The 20,061-nt window shown below is 53.0% G+C and overlaps 1 protein-coding gene across 2 annotated transcripts in view; it reads left to right on the top strand.

Moving 5' to 3' along the window:
• Nucleotides 1–3,994: 3,994 nt before the first annotated feature.
• HPCAL1 (hippocalcin like 1) overlaps nt 3,995–20,061 on the top strand; it is a 113,463-nt gene continuing 97,396 nt past the window's right edge. For both annotated transcript variants that reach the window (XM_040622803.1, XM_040622802.1), the window contains exon 1: nt 3,995–4,293. The gene's annotated coding sequence lies outside the window, so the exon portion shown is untranslated. The remainder of the gene's footprint in view (nt 4,294–20,061) is intronic.

Genomic DNA, 20,061 nt, shown 5'->3' with positions numbered 1-20,061 from the left:
GAGAAGGGACACTCTCGTTTATCTTGATCCCTCGGAGCTTGCAAGGGGGAGGGGGGAGGGGAGATCCATCCGAATGCGCCTCTGAGTCACACTCCCTAGGTAAGCCATGGGTCACAGCATCTGCTTTGAGGGCCTGCATGAATGCTGGTGGACCTCAGGGAGAGGCAAGGTGGCCTCGTCATCCATTTTTCCCACCTCTGAGCCATAGTGACCCGAGGCAGGATCCAGCGATCCCAATGAGTCTTGCTGTGGGCGCTGCCGGCAAGTTCTCGGACTGTTTTCCCTGGTTTGAGCTTCTGGCGTCAGGGGAAGGGTAGGCAGCCAGAGGTGCTGCGTGTAGCCCAAGGCAGCACGCCCCCCCCCCCCCATTCCCAGCAGCCACACTTCTCCCCTCGGTAGTTACAATGACACAGAGGACCAGAGTCAAAAGAGGACCCGGAGACAAGTGGGCCTTCACTTCCTCAAGCATTCAGAAGCAGGGGTCTGTGAGCTAGAACCCAGTTTATTGGAAAGAACCTCCTTAGTAAGGATACACACTCAAGTTCATCAAAGGACTACAAATCATTGTTTTTTAAATAGTACTTTTTCCGAAGCCTGTACAGGCCCAGCACAGTGATACTGAATCCGGCTTTTCGACCTGGCCACCACTGATGCTATGTGTCCTTGGACATTTCCTTTCTCCGAATATACGTGCTCTCATCTGTAGAATGTGGGAACGATCTCAAGAATGTGGGAAATAGCATATGTGAAAGTGCTTCACAAACAGTAATGTCATAAAACTAAGTCAGTTATTACTATTATTTTTAAAGATTTTATTTATTTATTTTGAGAGAGTGAGAGAGCACAAGCAGCAGGAGCAGCAGGCAGAGGGAGAAGCAGGCTCCCCACTGAGCAGGGAGCCTGATGCAGGACTCGATCCCAGGACCCTGAGATCATGACCTGAGCTGAAGGCAGACGCTTCACCGACAGAGCCACCCAGGTGTCCTAAGTCAGTTACTGTTAAGAATGAGACTCATTCCTGACTGTAAGTGTTCACAGTCACGGTATGGAAGACAAATGGTATATACAGCAGGCCACCTGCTACGTGTTGGATGTCCCCCCACAAAGATGTGGAAGTCCTCAGCTCGGGTACCTGTGAATATGACCTTATTTGGAAACAGTGTCTTTGCACACGATCAAGGACATATTAGAATGGGCTCTAATCCAATAGGACTGGTGTCCTTCTACGAAGGGGAAATTTGGGCCCAGGGGCGCACACACACAGAGGAAAGGTGATAGGAAGACATAGGGAGAAGACAGCCATCTGCAAGCCAAGAAACACCTGACAGAAATCAAGGGAGAGGCCTGGAACAGATTCCCCCTCAGGTCCCTCAGAGGACCCCACCTTGCTGACGCGTTGATCTCAGACTTCCCAGCCTCCAGAACTCTGAGCCCATAAATGCCTGGGTCTGAGCCAGCCAGCTGGTGGTACTTCGTTAGGACGGCCCCAGGAAACTAACAGAACACCGTATCCTGAATTTGCTTTTTGCTTTGCTCTAGTGTATTAAATTCAGAAGTACTTACTGAGTAACGGCTCTATGCCCTGCAAGAACAGAAGGAAAAGATCAGGTTGTATCTCACCTGAGGGAGACACTCCTTTAGAAGTTCAGGGGAGGGAGAAGCGCTCAAGGGCTGAGAGGTCAGAGGGCGGGGTGAAAGCTAACTGAGTCCTGAGGGATAGGTAGGTTCCAGATGAGTGAGAGAGGACGGCTCAAGCAAAGGCCGGGAGGTCCACTGACGGGCGGGGTCCAGGACTGCCCCAGTGGGCCTCTGTCCTCCCCCTGAGACTCCTTGTCCTCCACCGGCCTCCCCCTGGGCCTCCCGTGCTTTCCCCTCCTCCTTCTCTTTCAAGGCCCAGTGAAACTGTCACCTGCTCTGTGAGCGCTCCTGCCCCTCTCCCCATGAGCTGATTTTGCAGGGGGTCACAGCCAGCTCTAGCCCAATCCTCCGTGATGGTGATTATCAGGCTGTATGTGGATGTCTGTCTATTGCCCTGCGACTGAGCTGGGGAGACTTGTGCTCTGAATCTGTGGCAGAGACATTGCGACGTGCTCACCAACACGAAGGTTTTCTCCCGGGCACAGAGGAAGGCTGCAATTCCCGGACCCCTGGCAGCCAGAGAGCACCACGTGACTAATTCTGGTCACTGAATGCAGACCCATGTGATGTGTGCCTCTTCCAGGCCTGGCTCCCGATGACCCCCTCGCCCCACCTGGAGACCCCCGCCCCCTCGTACTATCTCCTGCCTTGTTGCTGGCTGGAAGTCAAGGGGCCAGTGGAGGCCTTGGAAGCCCTGAAGGAAGAATCTCGAGATGGAAGAGGCTGGAGTTCTGAAAGCCTGTGAGGCGTCTTCCCCGTGCCCTCCCACCTAGCACCAAACCGCAGCCTAAGTGAGAGGTGGGTCTTAGGTGTGACCACAGCAGAACATAACCTACGCCATGTAACCCAGTATCTGTGGTCACCTGGCTGACGGGCCTGACCGTGGCTGGGGGCTTCTCACTTGTATGCCACCCCACCGTCTGCACCGACAGACGACAGGAGAGCTGCTCAGTGACCCTGGTCCCTGCTCTGCTGAGAAGGAAAGATGCTCCCCGTGGGTACAGAGCCTCTGGGTGTGACATCACCACCGCCCCATGCCGCTGACGCTCACAATCATTACTGCATTTGGTTCCCACAGCAGGGCTGCCTGGGAGACTCACTCCCTCTGGGTTGGTTTTGCCATTTGCTTGCTGAGAGAGGGGTCTGGGCTCGGACCACCTGGCCTGCCAGCCCAGCTATGGCCCCCCAGCTGCCCACCAGCATGCCTCTCAGCAGCACCCTGGGTGGTGGGAGTTCACTCACCGGGTTTTTGTGGAGGAGGATTCGAGTTTTCCCCTGGAGACGCCAGAACGACAGTCTGTCTCAGCCTAACACTAACGCCCAGCTCCACATTCAGGGCTGTTTCTGTGGTTACCTTTCTTCGGGGATGTTTGGGGTGGGTGGTGGTGGTAGTGGTGGGTGTGTGTATATATTTGCTTTTTTGCCCAGATTTTCAGGAGCTACTGGGGTGAGGGGCTCTGGGAAGCACAGTCCTTTCTTCCTTCCTTCTCAGGTAGGGGCCTTCGGAGGGGCACAGAGGAAGTCCACAGGAAACACAGGTTTGTCTCTCCCCGGCTCCCAGGCTGCCTGTCTCTGGGAGCGAGATGTCCACCAAGTCCCTTCCTCAGCAGAGACTGAAGACCCACAGCATGTCAGGGAGGGAAGAGCCCGAAGAAGCCTGCTCCTCCTCCCGTCCATTTTATAGGTGGGGAAACCAAGCCCCCGGGAGGGAGTCTCAGAGACTTGCCCAAATCGCCCAGAACCCGCAAAGGCAGCCAGAACTGCAACTCAGGTGTCCCTCCTCCCGGTCTTCGGCTTCTTCCCGGAAAGAGGCGCGGCAAGGCTGATGGTTTGTGCTTAGGGGACTGGCGGTGAGGGTGCCAGAGGGCCCTGGGAGACGGCCTGGGGCGACTCCGGCCTCGGCCTCTTCCCTTTCTGGGCCACCCCGGCCGCACTTCCTGCGGAGGACTGGGGAGGCGGGGGAGTGGGCGCGGAGCTGGCCCCTCCCGGTGCCGCCTCCCCGCCTCTCCCACACCCGCAGGCCAAAGGCCAAGGGTTAGGGAAGCGGAACCGGTGCTCGGCTCCGCTACTGCGCCCAAACCCACCCGGGACTGGGATCGAGTCAGGGCCCAGGCTGGGCGGAGAGTGCGCTGAAGAGCAAGCGACCGGCCAGGCTTGGAAGGCTTAGAGGCCCGGCACCGAAGGGCCAACAAGGGGCGTGGCTAGGGACGGGGGCGCGACCCAAGCAGGGTGGGTGGGCGTGGCCAAGCCTGGGGGCGTGGCCGGAGCGGGGGCGGGTCCGCAGGAAACTTGTGCGCCAGCCTCGGCCGCACGCCCCGCCCCCGGCCCCCGCCTCCGGGTCCCGCCTTCGAGTCCCTTCCTTCCCGGCGCTGGCAGGCGGGCCGCGGCGACTGCAGGCGGCGGACGGGCGGACCGGCGGACGGGCGGGCGCCTCCACCTCGCTCCCTCCCTCGCTGCCGGCTTCCTTTTGTTTTTCTGGGAGGCGATGAGCGCAGGGCCGGGGCGGAGGCTGCGGGCGCACAGAGGCCCGCGCTCCTAGCCACCCTTCCCGGCCTCGGCGCGCTCGTCCCGGGCAGCGGCCCGCGCCCGCCCCAGCGCCAGCCGCTCCGAACTTGGGCTCGGGAAGCCGGCGGACCGCGTCCTGCGCCGGAGCAGGTAGGGCAGCTGGGGGCTGGCTGCTGCGGAGAGTGCGGGCGTGTGCACCGGCGTGAGCTGTGAGCGGGCTCTCTGCATGTGTGTGTGTGTGTGTGTGTGCGCGCGCGTGTGTGTTGGGGGTGCCTGTGTTTGTCTGCGTGGTGGAGTTGTGGGTGACCGAGGACGGTGGTGTGTCCCTGGAATGGCGTGTCCTCGTGGGGATCCGTGTGTACAGTGGGTGTGCACATTTTGGGTTGCGTTTGTGGAATTGTGTGTCCGGGCGCAGTTGCTGGTGGGGACGGGTGCGGGGCGGGTGGCTGGTATGAGCGGCTGCGCGTGGGGCGCTGGTGGCAGGGTGGGCGTGGGCGGTCCAGCCCTGCGTGCGGAGCCCTCTGTCTCCCGCCGGCCGGCGCAGTGCGGAGCTCCAGGGACCCGGGGACAGCTGGGATCCAAAGGAGCTAGAGCGGCTCTCTTGTGGGCAGCCTGGGCTAGCCCCGCTGGGGGGCAGGTCCGCGCGGCCCACGTGGGTGGCAGGTGCGCTCCGGCCAGGGTAGGGGGCTGGCGCGGCGGCCATCTGCTTCCTCCGTACTAGGCCGAGGGGCGATGGACAGAGCCCTGCTCCGGCGTTAAGAGCCCTGGCCTCGCTGTGACCCGCACTGCGACCTGGGCCAGACACGCCACCTTCTCTGGCTTAGGTTTGCTTCTCTATCAAATGGGGACAGTTCCTCCCTCGGGGTCTGCCGTGACATTTAAAATGAGAACGCACTAAAGATAGCTCTCGGCCCAGCGCTTGGCACATAGTAGGTGCTAAGTTAGTTGAATTAGTGTCAATTAGTGTCTCTCCCTTTATTAATCAATTTTTTCCTTTATCGTGGGTGGGGCTATTACATCCCCTGCTCGCCCCCCCCGCCCCGCGCGTGTTATGTGCCTTTCTCACGGCCCTAACTTAACTGCGAAGCACCGAGATTCGAGAAAGTTTAGGCTGCCGGGTGCGCTGTCTGCTCGCCGCACCTCCCGGGCGGCGCCGCCTCGGGTGTGCAGGAGCGCGCGGCGCCCAGCAGCGAAGGCTCCCGCGCCCGAGCTGGGGGTCCCTCTCCTGGCCAACTGCGGCGGCTGCTGGAGTCGGGAGCCTTTTTGTTCAACAAGTGCCTAGTCCCCCGGGGCTTGCAGCTCGCACAGCCTGACAGCCAGGGCGTGGAAGTGATGCTTCTCGCAGAGATGGACCTCGGGCTCCCAGGGCATCCCGGCCCGGCCTGGTCAAGCTGAAGGCCATCCCCTTTACTCCCGGCCAACACCTAGTCCCCCTAGGGGAGGGTGTTTGCCAGGACCTCAAGTGCTGCCTTGGGCCTCGGCTTTGGACACCCTCCGACCCTCCCCCCACCCACCCAACTGCGGCTCTGTTGGATCAGCCTTACGCAGGAGGCCGAGGGATCCTTCCTCCTAGTCCTGCACCTTAATTTCTAAAATATTTGGTTTGAAGCCTACTGCTACGTAACATTGAACTGCAGTGAACGTGCGCTCCCTCTAACCACGATTCACTCCCGGGGAGAGTCCTGCCAACCGCAGCCTAGCGCTTGCTAGACCCAGCAGGGCCAGCTGGCCCTGGCTGCCCTGCTGCCTTCTGCCAGAGCTGGAGATTCCTTCCCTCCATCGCTGTGGTTTCTTCCTTCCTCTCAGGACCCTTCCCAGTCGGAAAAACAAATAGCCTTTCAAGAAGGGAGCAGCCGACCTCATGGTGCATGACGCTCTCAAAATGGAGCATCGGCATGGAATGGGCACGGGGCTGTGGGGATCATCAGCTGGGCTGGGCGTGGGTATGGGATGTGTTTCCCCGGATCACCTGCTCCCGGTGGGTGTGCTCAGGGAAGCTGGAATCATTTGCAGGCTTTTATGACACAGGAGCAGAAAGCTCTTGCTTGGTCTGTCTTCTGCCAGCCCCGAATCCTGGGGTCTCAGTGGTGACGGCAGGCCAGGGGACCTGGATGAGCTAAGTTTTCATCCGATTTGGTGTCAGGGGCACACTTAGAATGCAACCTGCTTTTTCTGCTGCATAAAATGGTTTTATATCCTGGAGGAGAAAAGGGCTTTTCATCCGAATCCTTCTCTCTTCCCCATAATCAGATTGAATAAGAGTGAAAAAAAAATCAGGCTGGCTTTCTCAGCTCAGGAGACAGACCAAAAGCCGGGCTGTTTGTTGTTGGGGTTGTTGTTTTGTGTTTTCCTGCTTAAAACCAGCCCTTTGTCTCAAGCAAACCAGTGTTTCGGCCCTCGATCTATTTCTGTTTCACTTTTGAGAGCGCCTGTAATTACTGAGCTCTTGAGGTTTTATTGGATAATGTGCCGGAGGGAAGGCCCAGGGGTTCTGCTTCTCGCTTGCCGTGGGATGTGGTGCGTTTTAGCCTTGCCTGCTCCCTTTGGGGTCCACCTGGACGCTTTTTGTAAGGTGAAAAATAGATGTCAACGTGCGATAATAATTGGGGACGCTTGGCATTGGGAAGCAGATGCCTGGAAGTGCAGACTTGTGGAGAAACAACAGGTCAAACCCCCAGAAGAACAAAGATTTGCCCAAACCCTAGCCGGTGATCCATTCATTTCCAATAAGCCCTCTAGAGGGAAACTCTAAGAGATATAAAGCAGCCTGGACTAATTTCTTCAGAATTTTATCTTAATGCCCCTTTTTGGCCACTGGGCTGTGCAGAATTGGAAATATAAGCTGTTGAGCGACAAGGAGTAGACTCGCCTTCCCGCACAGCCCCATCCGGGCCTCCTCCTTCCCGAGCTCTGTCTCTTCCTGGAGTTGCTCTGGGGTTTCATCCTGCTAAAGCAGTCGTGTTTGCTGTCTTTCTGGGGGGGTCGGACCCACTGCCCCTTGGGCTCCAAGTGCACGGTTCCCAGGGTCGCCTTTTCCCATAAGAATACCCTATTAGGCGTTTGTGTATTAGCCTACGGTCCTTCCCCCCAACTTATCCTGGGACCTAGTATAGCCACTCATAAGTGGTCAAGTGCACAGGTCATTGGGAGCCGGGTTCATCCTGGATACTACTAAGGAGCCCCAGAGTTTATCTGGCACCACAGAGTGAGCGCTTTGGCTGCCGAAATTTTATCTAGATCAGGATCGGGTTTGTGTTAGAGTCTAGCATGCCAGCAAGCCCTACACCATGCTTGTTTGTTATGGGATAATGCTTCCCGTTTGTGATTTGCGAGCCAGGGCTTGATGGGGGATTATGTGTGTTTTTCTAGTTTGTCAGCCCCGGATGTCATTGTGTCTGGGGAAGGAGGGCACTTATAAGCCTTAATCGCGCTCTACTTTGGGCTTCACCACTCTCCCACAGTCTCATTGGGTTTTTTTGGTGTTTTCATGCCCACACGTAAGGCTGTGCCTCTGGGCCTCTCATGTAGCTCTTGTCCTCTTCCCTTTGGGTTGAGTTTCTAATCAGGGGGTGACAGGTAATGGTATACGGAGATAGAGCAGGCTTAGGTGGGGGCTGGCTCAGTGACTCTTGCTCCATGGGGGAAAAGATTTCTTTCAAATCACTTTCCACAAAAAAAAAAAAAAGAAAAAAAAGAAAAGAAAGAAAAGGTTGGAATCTAGTGGCATGGGTTTTAATGTAACTTCTGGTGATCAATACGGTTTGACAGGTGAACATCTCTTAGGCACTGATGAGCAAGGTGCAAGTCTAAAGATTTTTTTTCTTCTTATCATCAGGAAAGCACAGTAAATCCTTTAAGAGAACTCTGCCTTGGCCATGTCCTTTCAAGTCTAATTGAATTTCAGAGGCAAAGCTTCATATCTCTGCATTTATGAGGCATGACTAACTAAAGACACTTTCGGAGAGATCCCAGGCTCTTCCTGTTACAGCCCTCCCCTGCTGGCATCAGGTGGGCAAAGATGTCTTCTTGGGGCTCTTTTCATTTACCTTTTTCTTTTTTTAAAAATATTTATTTGAGAGAGAGAGAGAGAGAGCACGCATGAGCACAAGCAGGAGGAGGAGCAGAGGAAGAGGGAGAAGCAGACTCCCTGCTGAGCAGGGAGCCTGATGCGGGGCTCCATCGATCCCAGGACCCCAAGATCACAGTCTGAGCTGAAAGCAGCCGCTTAACCTACTGAGCCACCCAGGCACCCCTGCATTTATCTTTCTAAGCCAAGCGCACCCCCCCACACCTGCTAATCCAGCAGCTGTGTTTTCCGATATCTGTTGCTTTTCAGCTTGGGAGGTGCAGCTCGGGTTGGCAGGAAGCCAGGAGACGGGTGGGGGGGCGGTTGCTGGCATCAGTCCCACCCACCTCACTCGAGGAGAAGTTTCTGAGGAGCGAGTGATGGGTCTATGACCCTTGGCTAAGAAGCACTCAGGGTAGTTACATTTGTACTCCGTGGATAAAGCTGCCATGCTTCTGCAGACAGAAAGAAGGCTTTGCGGGGTGCGTGTTCTCCCCGTGGAAGTCTCCCTGGATTGCCTCTGTACTCTGTTGTCCCAGCTGAAATCTTCCCTTGCTCTGTGTTTCGTTCAGCCAGGGAGGTGTCCCTTGGTCAGACACCATTCTAAGTGCTCTCCTTTCACCTGGGCTCACGTCCGTGCCTTGGCAGGTGAGCAAACCTGAGCTCTCCCCAGGCTCAGACCCAACGCTGGGGGGCAGGCCCCACGCTGCGCCACATCAAAACAGAGCCCAGAACTTCCTTCCACCCCCAAGCGGGTCCCTCTCACCTGTTGCAGTGAATGCGGCTCTCCTACTTGCTCATTAACAGCTAGAAACCTCAGGAGTGTTTCTGGCTCTTTTCCTTTCTCTGCCCGGAAATCGTGAATTGGTCGGTCCTCGGTTGCTCTAGCCCCTGCTCTCCATCCCGCTTTCTCACCCCTTATCCTGGAGCTCTGCTTCCGTTGCAGTCATTGTTGTCATCAGGTCACTCTGCACTCCTGCCCCTCCCCGCCCACCCACCCCAGTTTCATGCTCTTGATCAGTAAGTGTTCTTCTGAACACCTGCCGAGTGCCTTGCTCCACGCCGGACTCTGAAAGCTGGACTCTGAAACCCGGACGCAGGCTTCCCCCTGCCAGAGCCCAGCTTGGGCTGGGGGTTGGAGAGACCACCTGAGGAGCCCTCAGAGCTTGGCAAGTGCTCCAGGGAAGCTCCTCCGCCTGGGCTAGGGTGGGGCAGGGAGGTGGGGGGAGCTGGCTCTGGGAGCTTTCCTCAGCTGTGCTGGGAGGGGTGCAGGTGTCTGGGGGGAGGTGAGATTGGGAGGGTGAGGGTAGCCGGGTTGCCACAGCACCTGCCTTTCTTCTCTCCCACCCAGACTTCTTTATCTGCTAAACGCCTACTCATCCTTGAAAAAAAACCTTTTTAATTAACAGCTTTATTGAGATATAATTTATATACCGTGAAGCGTACCCATTGCAAATGTACAATCCAGTACTTTTCAGTAAATTTACAGAATTGTGCAACCGTCACCACAATCCAGTTTTAGAACCCTTGCATCACCCCAGAAAGCTCCCTCCTGCCCATTTATTGTCACTCTCTGTCCCTGCCCCCACCCCCAGGCAACCGCCAATGGGCTTTCTGTCTCGAGATTTGCCTTTTCTTTCTGCGTTTATAGATTTGGCTCCAGGGCCTCCTCCTTGAGGCTTTCCTGGAGTTTTCCAGGGAGAATTGATTGCTCCCTCAGGCTGATCAAAGAGTCTGGGTGCTTGCCTGCCTGCAGGCTGGCCAGCTCTTTGACGCAGTGACTGCGTCCTTCTGGCCCCCATTTCTTCCCTAGCACAGCGCTGGGTTCCTGCAGGGCCTATTGGCTGTGCTCAATGAAGTTCCTTCCCCCCTTTTCTCTTGTCAGCTCCTGAGTATCCAGCAGGGGGTTTGAATTTAAAGTATAGGGTGAGGCAAAAGGGGTCAAACCCTTTTTTTAAACGGAAAAATCCAGGATGCACAGAGCACACCAACTCACCCAAAGCCGTGGGCAAGAAGTAGAAGAGCCAAGAATTCAGCCAGGTCGCTTTCTCTCCCACCCCTGTTTGGTAGTCAGGATCTGCCCTTCTGGGGCTTTTCCCGGAGTGATGTTCAATTTTTCTTGTAATGGCCTCCAAGCCATGGAAATTACTTGGGGGGCGTGAGCGGTACACGGTGTGTCTTCATTTGCTCAGTATTGGCTCACAGCTGACCAGTTAGGGGTGACGTGAGCGTGCGTGGGCGTGGAGAGGTCTCCTGGGAGGGAGACGGACAGGGACCCTGGGAGAGGCGAGCACTTGCCCGCCGTGAGCATTTCAGAAGAATTCCCTTCTTGGGTTATTTTTGTTCTTTGAGGAAAAGCAAAGGAGGAGACCCCATTTTACAGATTGCAAATTGAGTCACAGAAATTGTATGCGCAGCATAGGCGGGTAGATCTGGGTCTGGTGTGTGGACCAGGAGGTCACAAATGGTCTCTCTTTGCTGTCCGTTAACCAACAAACTTAAGAAAACAAAAACCAAAACCAAAGAGAAACCCTCCTATAGAGGTAAAAAACAAAACCAAACAGAAAACACAAATGGTCTGTCTTTCTCTCCCACTGAGGCAGAGAACTTTCGCGATAGACAACAAGAGTGTCTTGTTTCTTTCCGAAGATCAGGGATGTTGGGGTCCGGCAGACCTGGGTTTGAGTCAGGCTCTGCTCTGTCATTTATCATCTGGGTGAGCCCAAGTTTGCTCACGGTTGTGAAGGGGTTCTGGGACCATGTTAGACTATCACATGGAATGTGGACATGGAGTAGTGTGGAGTCTTCGGCTGGTCACATGTCTGTGGTAAGTGTTGGTGGCCATTGTTGCCACTTAAATGTTCTTGGGCAATGCCTCCTCTGCCACTAAGGATTTCTTTTCATTTTCAGGTTTATTAGGCATCTTTTGACCCAGACTGTAGTAGCAAAGCATTTGATGTGAGAGTCTGTGAGTGCGTGTGAAGGCTCCTGGAAGGGAGCTGGTGTGGGCCATGTTTTGGAGGTTAGGGAGCTGCCATTTTGGATTGCCCAGCTCATGTCTTCTCAGAAGCCTTTCTGAGGGTCTCTGACACAGCCGTGGTGACCCCAAACTTGGGGGGCTGCACAAAAAGATCTAGGTTAGGTAATTCCTCAGACCCAGTGAGGCCCCGACCTCTTGATCCCTTGCCTCCCAGAGTGCTTGGAAGCATTTTTTGAGTTTGCTTGTGAGCCTGCTAGTGTGCCAGTGGGCTGCCCCGGGGACACTTGGGAACACCGGCAGGATTACGATTCTCTGCCATCGTGTGTATGGATCACAGCACTTTTCTCCCCCTCCAGCAGCAAAATGCTCAAGTCTTTGCTTCCTTCCTGTGCATTTAACAGACATTTCCAGAAAACAGAATTGACGACAGCTCCCCACCCTTCCCTGTCACTCCCATCCTTTCTCTTTGCTGTGCAGCAATCCATTTTTGGAGGGAAGCAAGAACTTCTCAAAATCAATCACCTGGGTTTAAAAACAAATCATTTCCAACATCGTACAATTTTCTGTATTTACATGTGGGGCTGGAGAGTCACTCCTGCCACAGTGAGTGTGGGATGTCTAGAAGAGCCTATGCCCCGCCGTGGGCCCAAGGCAGGGCTGTGGGTGGGCAGGACTGGTGGCGCGCGCTCGCTCTCTCTCTCTCTCTCTCTCCAAAGCGTGGGGCGGCAGTGGCAGGAATAAGGCTTTATTAAAAATCCTCAGTCATGCAGTGCCAATCCCATGCTTGGTGACGCAGCCTGGACAGTCTGGCTCAGCTTCCAAGGGTGGGAGACAAAATGTGGTGGCTGCTTTGCCTTCCTTGGGTGTCTTTCTTTTCAGTAAGTGAGGGTAGAAAGAGGCCTCGGACAGATGTTGAGGCTTGGCTTTCTTTCCTGCTGGACCTTTGGCACTTACGATCCATTCTTATTCTCTGGGGAGGGTTTGTCCCTCTCCTTTCTCTCTGAAGATGGGATGAAGAATTGCTGCTTTTATTAGCTTATGTTCTTGGTGATATGCTATTGTCTGCCCTCAAAACAAAATGGCCTGGCTGATTGTTTTCAGAGCTAGCTGTAGGGTGAAAGCTTATGCATTGGGAAATGATGTTCGCTATCACTGGAGGAAGTAGGGGGAGGGGAGTTATAGCACAGGTGAGGAATTCCAGGTTCTCTCCGCCAGGGCCCTCCAAGCAGTGCGAAGATCTCACTGTGGCCCACTGCTCCTTCCGCCTGTGCTTTGTTCTGGGCTACATGCTGGCTTCCCAGTTCATCCACATTGGCATTCTCACCATCACTATCTCAGTCATCACCACCATCACCATCCTCCTCCCCCTCCTCCTCACCATTATCACCACCATCACCATCCTCCTCCTCCTTCATCACCACCATCACCATCCTCCTCCTCACCATAGTCATCCCCCTCATCGCCACCATCACCATCATCACCACCATCACCATTCGCCACCTCCTCCTTCATCACCACCATCACCATCCTCCTCCTCACCTTCATCACCACCATCACCATCATTCTCCTCATCTTAGTCATCACCGCCACCATCATCATCACCACCTTCACCGTCATCCTCATCATAGCCACCAGCATCGTTACTACCATCACTATCATCACCATCCTCCTCACCTTCACCATCGCCACCGTCACCATTGCCACCATCACCACTATCACCATCATCATTCTCTTCCTCCTCCTCCTCATTACCATCATCACCATCATTACTATCATTACCGTCACCATCCTCCTCCTCCTCATCACCGTCATTACCACCATTACCATCACCATCATCATCACCCATCACTGTCACCACCATCGTCACTGCCATCACCATCATCATCCTCCTTATACTCAGCACCATCACCACCATCATCACCATCATCACTATTACCACCATCACCGTTATCATCATCATCACTGTAATCATCATCACCTTCACCACCACCATCACCACCACCATCCAGTCTCCACATTGCTTCCCAACCTTTGGGTCACTGCTTCACATGGCCCATTTCTGTTGAGTTAGCTGTTCTTTGCTGGCAGGTTGCGGGGGGACACGTACTGTTAGGAGTGTAACGAGAGAAGTTAGTACAAGATGATGGTAGGCATAGAGAACCCAAATGGGTGGGTGATGGAATGTTACTCTAAAAGAGGCCTCATGAGACTCACTGATCTGGAATATTCTTGGAAAATCCCACCTGTGATGGTTAATTTTATATGTCAATTTGACTCGCCTAAGGGATGCCCGGATAACTGGTGAAACTTTATTTCTGGATGTGTCTATGAGGGTGTTTCTGGAAGACGTTAGCATTTGAATTGGTAGACTGAGTACCAAAGACCCCCTTCACCGATGTGTGCAGGCATCATTCAATCCACTGAGGGCCTGAATAGAACGAAAAGGCAGTGGAAGGTGTCAACTTGAGTTGGGATGTCTGTCTTCCCTTGTCCTTGGATATCAGTACTGCTGGTTTTCAGGCCTTTGGACTCTGACTGGGACTTAACACCATCGGCTGCCTTGATTCTCCAGCCTTTGGACTTGGATTGAATAACTTTCCTGGGTCTCTAGCTTGCAGATGGCAGGTTGTGGGACTCCTCAGCCTCCAGAATTGCATGAGCCAAGTCCAGTAAGTCTCCTCATACGTATATCTCTTATTGGTTCTGTTTTTCTGGAGAGCCTTGACAGACAAATCACCTGTCCTGCAGGCCCAGGAGAGAGCCGGTGGTACCTATTCCCTTGAGTTCCCCATGGCCCTTCCAGGGAGGACAAATTTGGCCCCAGTTGTATTCTCCAGACCCTTTGCTACCCCTCTTCGCCAGTGCTGGCCGGAGCCTGCCCTTCCTGGTTGGGCACTGTGCTTGTCTGCCTCTCCCAGGGCAGTGGGCCGCTTTGCATGTAGGACCTTGTGGATTTCTCCTCCGTGGCCCCCCATCTCTGGCACAGAGCCTGGAACACAGTAGATGCCCAGACGTGTGGCTAAACCACCACTCCCTTCCCCGGCTGTAGGACGGTGGAGGAATTGAAGCATTTACCTTAACACCTTTGCCAAAGGGGCTTGCTTTGCAGGCTGAGTGTATGATTGGCAGGTCAGCACTGTTTTCTGTGCTCATCACTGATTGGCGAGTGTTTTACCCATTCGCTAAAATTGCAGCACCGTGGTACAGAAGCCATCAAGGCTTTCTGGGCTGGTGGAATGATCCCCATCTGATTATGGATGTCTGCCTTTAACTAGGCGCGAGTGGTTTTCCCTCTCCAGATCTCAGTTTCCTTGTTTGTCAAATGGAGTTCAGGACTAGGGAGCCTCTACATTCTCCATCAGCTCTCCAGTTCAGGAGAAATGTTTAAAAACGTAAACTTGAGGGGCGCCTGGCTGGCTTAGTCTGTCAAGCAAGCATGCGACTCTTGATCTCGGGGTTGTGGGTTTGAGCCCCACGTTGGGTTAGAGATTACTTAAAAATAAAATCTTTTCCCTTTAAAGATTCCCCGCTGAGCAGGGAGCCCAAGGTGGGGCTCGATTCCAGGACCTGCAGATCATGACCTGAGCTGAAGGCAGACGCTTCACTGTCTGAGCCACCTAGGTGCCCCTTAAAAATAAAATCTTAAAAAAAAATGTAAACTTGCATTGTAGGGCACACCCAGCATAAAGCACAGAGAGAATTTTCCTAGCTAAATTGACTGCAAAAAAAAAAAGAAATAAAAATAGAAAAAGAACGTCTTAGAAAGTACAGACACCTTAGCAAGAGCCGGCACCCTAATTCAGAGGCTGGTCCTGTGGAGGGTCAGATCTGTGGAGCACAGATGAGAAGGAAGGGGAAGGTCAGAGGATACTGCAGTTGGGGAGGGGGGTCTGTGTGCTTCATCCACCCCTCCGTCCATTCAGCACGTTCCTGTAACTTCCTGTGCCAGGACCGGTGCTGTGTGTGTGAAGGAAGCTGAGATGAAGAGGATGGGCTCCTGGTGCAAAGGAGGTGAGCTACGGCAGTGGGAGCACAGAAGGCTGGCAGTGGAGCAAAGTTCTTAGGTTCTACATCCAGTTCCTGATTTAGAAGCTGTTGACTGTCCCTTTAAGAGGACCCGCCCAGGGAAAACCAGTGTGGAGGATACACCCCTGCTCTTTGTAATGGTGCAACTCGGTTCTTTCTGGGAGGTCCTTACTGCTGATGATCACGAAACTGGGGGACTGAGCTTTTTGACTAATTGTGAATTAGGGAGAATTAGGGAGTATTATAGAAGACAAGAAATTGTGTTATTTTGGGCAAAAGTATGTAGTAATGCAAACTCCTGAATTAATTGAGTTAATGAATTATTAAGAATTCTTTGAGGGGTTGCCTGGGCGGCTCAGTCGGTTAAGCAGCCAACTCTTGGTTTTGGCTCAGGTCATGATCTCAGGGTTGTGAGACCGAGCCCTGTGTTGGGCTCTGTGTTCAGGGCAGAGTCCGCTCCGAGAGTCTCTCCCCCTCTCCCTGCCCCTCCCCCAGCGTTTTCTCTCTCTCTCTCTATTAATTAATTAATTTAAAAAATCTTAAGAAAAAAGAATTTTTTGAAATGAGCACATTTATGGTTATAGGATGCTAGTTTTTGCTAAAGGAGTTGAAAATAAGCAATTTAAACATTTCTACTAAATATGGGGCTGGGGAGCAAGGTATAGAACTATATGAACAGTTTCATTCCAGTTATGTTTGTGAGGGGAAAAAAAAGTCAGAGAAAATAAATGAGAAGGGCATATACCGAACTTTTAACAGTGGTTGAATCTGATGGGCTCATGAGTGGTTTCTCCTTCCTGCTTTTTCATATTTCTCTACACCCTGAATCTTCACCAATGGGTGTGTATGACTCTTGCAATTAGGAAAAAAAAAAAGATTTTAAAAGGAACCCCAAGGACACATTCCTCCGATAACCTTGTTTACCCTGTTATTTGCTTAGCAAACTTTCTTTTTATAGTCAGACTGTCTGGAACCCACGAATTCCATAGTTGTGATGATTTGAATTAATGGAAATTTATCATAATGCATCATTAGAATTTGCTAATCTCATCTAAATTCAATGCTGAGTAACTTTATTAACTGGTTATGAAGAAGAATGTTCTGAGCCTTCCTAGAAATTCACCAACCCAACATGGCAGAGGGTAGAGTTTGTTTATGGTCAAGAATATGTTTCTTCTTTTTTACTTGCTCGAATTTGAGTTTTCACTTTGCTTCTTGATCTAGAAGAGACTTTGTGGCTCCCGCAGGGATTATCTGGGGTATTTGAATGAGCTGGTTGGTGTCCTCACGCTGCCCGTGCCTGGTCTCGGCTTCTGTTGCTTTTCCTTTGCTTTTCTCGTCACCAGGTGTTGAGCACAGTGGCCTTCTTCCAGGGAGAATCTCCTTGCTGTTTTGTCAGTCAGACTGCTTTTCAGCTCTCTTTTTGAAAATAACTTTTTCTATTCCCCATCCCTTCCCTTGCTTCATGCCCACCTGAGAGTGAAACTACTGGTCTTCATCTCCTTCCACTTGGAGGTGATCCTTCCTCACTCCCTGTGCTGCTCCTGCCTTGGACGTTGGGTGGACTTGGGCTGATGTTGGGTTGGTGTTGGGTTGACATTGGGTTGATGTTGGGTTGATGTTGGGTTGGTGTTGGGTTGGTGCTGGGTTGACGTTGGGTCGATGTTGGGTTGACGTTGGGTTGACATTGGGTTGACACTGGGTTGACGTTGGGTTGACACTGGGTTGACTGTCTTTATTTACTGGCTGGGAAGCAGGACCCTCTTAGCCCTTGTGAGGGCCGTGCCTGACTTTCAGTGGCATCGCTCCAGAGGCTTCTTAGGCTGTTACTTTTTCAGAGGTTTGATCTGTCTGAGTCCAGGATACTGAGTCAGCAGTGGAAGGTTATGAAGTTGAGTCCAGCCATCAGAGAACTTGGCTAATAGGAAGGGTGAATTTCAGGTAAATGAGGGAGAGACACTGGTGCCTGGGCCGTCTCTCCAGGCAGACAATACCGCTATATAATGTGAAAAACCGGAGGTTGCCTTTGTTACCAGCTCTGTCTGCTTATAGTTTCTTGGATTTGAAATTTTAAAAAATCACATTTTTATAGTCTGCAGTCCATATTGCTTGTCCTGAGCAAGGAAATAATTGTCAGCAAAATTCCACACACATCTGGCAAACTATTTCAGGATCTTAACCATAAGGAAACCATCTTTAAAAAAATTAGTATGGCTACAGCACTCAGAAATTATTATTTTTGAAAGCTGGGTCCTCAGTTTATCGTAGGATTCCACACGGAGGCAGGAAGGAAGCGCTCCAATCCCTGGAAACAGGTAGGTTACCATGGAGACCGGGCGTGTCCCTGTGGTTTCCTGGGTGTATCCCAGTTGTCCTGGAAAAGGAATAAGCCTGACTTCTATTTCTGAAATTGTGCGTGTGAATGAAATTTTTCTAAACAAAGGTCATACGTTTTATTGACTACAGTCTAGTGATTTCTGACATAATTTTGCCCTCCTTTCTGTTTGTCTAATTATTAATGCTGTGTGCCCTTGCCTTTCCTGACAGAAACACTAAAAAAAATAAATAAATAAAAATGCATCAAGGGACCACCTACCCGAAACAACAACCAGAACAAAATCTTTTCACAAAGCTAGGCATGCTGTCTTTAGTGCGAACGGTGATTACTCTGTACGATTTGGTAAATTAGTTCAACCCTTATGTATTGTACGCCAGGCTGGGCTCTGGGCCCTGGGGACCAACAGTGAGCAGGATATTGGGGGCCCTGCCCTTGCCGAGCCTCTGTTATGGTTGTGACCATAGCGATATAGCATGAAGCCCAGGAGGGGCCCTGGGCCGATCTGCTCAGCTCCCGCCTCCCACCGGCAGCCACGGAGCCACAGACAGCCTCCCACAGATCAGCAGCTGGAGGCTGCTCTCTCTCCTGCCGAGTGCTTCCTCGTGGTCACTTCCGCAGAGAAAGGCACGTCCACTTCGGCCTGCCGTCTGCTGGTTCGTAGTAAGCAGAGAATGACTGCGGCCTCACCACTGGATGGCCCGTTTTGCACAAGCTTGTTCACTGGCGGGGACCTCGGTGGGCTTGTCACAGCCCGAAGAGGCTGCCAGTGGGCACGGGGCAGAGCTGGTGCCCACCCTGGACGTCGGGGATGTCGAGGAAGCGGCAGTCTCTGGCCTCTGTGCGTGCCGTGATTGGACCAGCGTGGTCTTCACGGCCGTAGAAGATGCTGTCATCTGAACAAGAAAACAGCCCTCAGGGCCCCAGTGTCCTGGGCCTCGAGGAGGCTTCCTGCCTCATCGAGCTGGAGAGGGTGACCCCAGACTAAAGCTGTCTCTTCTTGGTGTTTTGTGTTTTTTTGTTTTGTTTTGTTTTGTTTTAAGTAGGCTCCGTGCCCAGCATGGAGCCCAGCACGGGGCTTGAACTCACCCCCCTGAGATCAAGACCTGAGCTGAACTCAAGTCGGATGCTTCACCGACTGAGCCACCCAGGTGCCCCTAGAGGTGTCTCTTCTTGACGCCGGACTGGCTTCTGTTCTAATGGGTAGTGAACAGACTCTTCTTTTCAAAAGGAAACAAGGCACCTGTATGGACTCGGTCCCTATCTTGCTCCCCTTCCCGAGGTGTGAACAACACCCACCGTCACTTCCCAGGCAGGTCCCTTGGCTCGGCTGGAGCACGGCCTCGGAGCATCCCGTTCTTCATCTGAAATGGGAATTATAAACCCTCCCTCCCAGGATTGTTGTAAGAAATAGCCATTAGACCTCCTGTAAGCTCCGAAGTGCTGTGTTCGTGGAAAGGCTATTACGTCATCATCATCTACCTTTTATATTCACGTCCTGCAGCCCCTGGCGCATGGTGGTCTAACACACCAGGTCTCCTGGCTGGGTCTTTATGGCCCCTCCTGTGGAAACTGAATTCGGAGTCTTCTGCTCTTTTTCTTCTCCCTGTCTGGGGTCAACCCGTGGTTCTCATTTCCCTCCTGCAAGGTGTCAGCCCACAGAAGAGGCCCGGAGAACTGTATTGTCTGAGACTCACAAGAGGAATGGAAATGTGTATCTGCTCACGCACCCTCTGGGACTGTCAGATCTGCTCCGTCTTTCTGAGTCTGCCAGGCAGGGGGGTCACCGGCTGATTGTGTGCCCGGAAGCCTGGAAACGTACTGGTCAGATTAAAAACACTTGTTCAAATACAGTCAAGCATGGCTCCAATCAGAGTATGTGTTTAGCAAGCAGCTCTCCAGGCTTACAGCCAGCTGTCTGGTCACCTTTGTTGGGACCAGAGGGGCGGGAGCAGGGGGGAGCGGAACAGGTGGGGCAGGGACTGGGGGTAGAAGATTCTCGGGGATTCTTTTCACGTCTGACTTTTGCCTGCTAAGTGGAGCTGGTCCTGGGCTGCAGGTGCTGTCTGTCTTGGGTCTCGGACTTGGGTGATGGGGAAAGAGAACACTCACCTTGACTCTCATCATTTGAGGAGAGGAAGTCTCCCCCCGCAACCTGGCGAGCACCCACACATCGTCCTTCAGGAAGCTTCCAGAAGCAAGTAGGGCTTCTCGTGCTGGTTGATGCCTTCTCCCCTGACTGTGCCCTGCGCACCTGTACTCTACCATCATTATCAGAGCATCTTTTAGAGGGAATGGCATGAAAGAATAAGTCTTTCTTCCCAACAGACAGAAGCCCCTGGACAGTGGAGACCAAACATGTTCCCGTTCATCTCTCTGTTCCCTGTTAAGCGTCGCGTTGGGGCTGTAACTGCCCCTTTGCCACGGATGACTGTTCAGTGGGATTGGCGGGGAGTGACTGAGGCAGCCCCAGGTGAAGGCTCGCAGGTGAGCCTCCCATACTTGCTCCCC

The sequence above is a fragment of the Ursus maritimus genome, unplaced genomic scaffold, assembly GCF_017311325.1.
Source record: "Ursus maritimus isolate PB19 unplaced genomic scaffold, ASM1731132v1 scaffold_6, whole genome shotgun sequence".
In the NCBI taxonomy this organism is placed as follows: Eukaryota; Metazoa; Chordata; class Mammalia; order Carnivora; family Ursidae; genus Ursus; species Ursus maritimus.
This window is presented reverse-complemented; position numbering and strand designations above follow the sequence as displayed.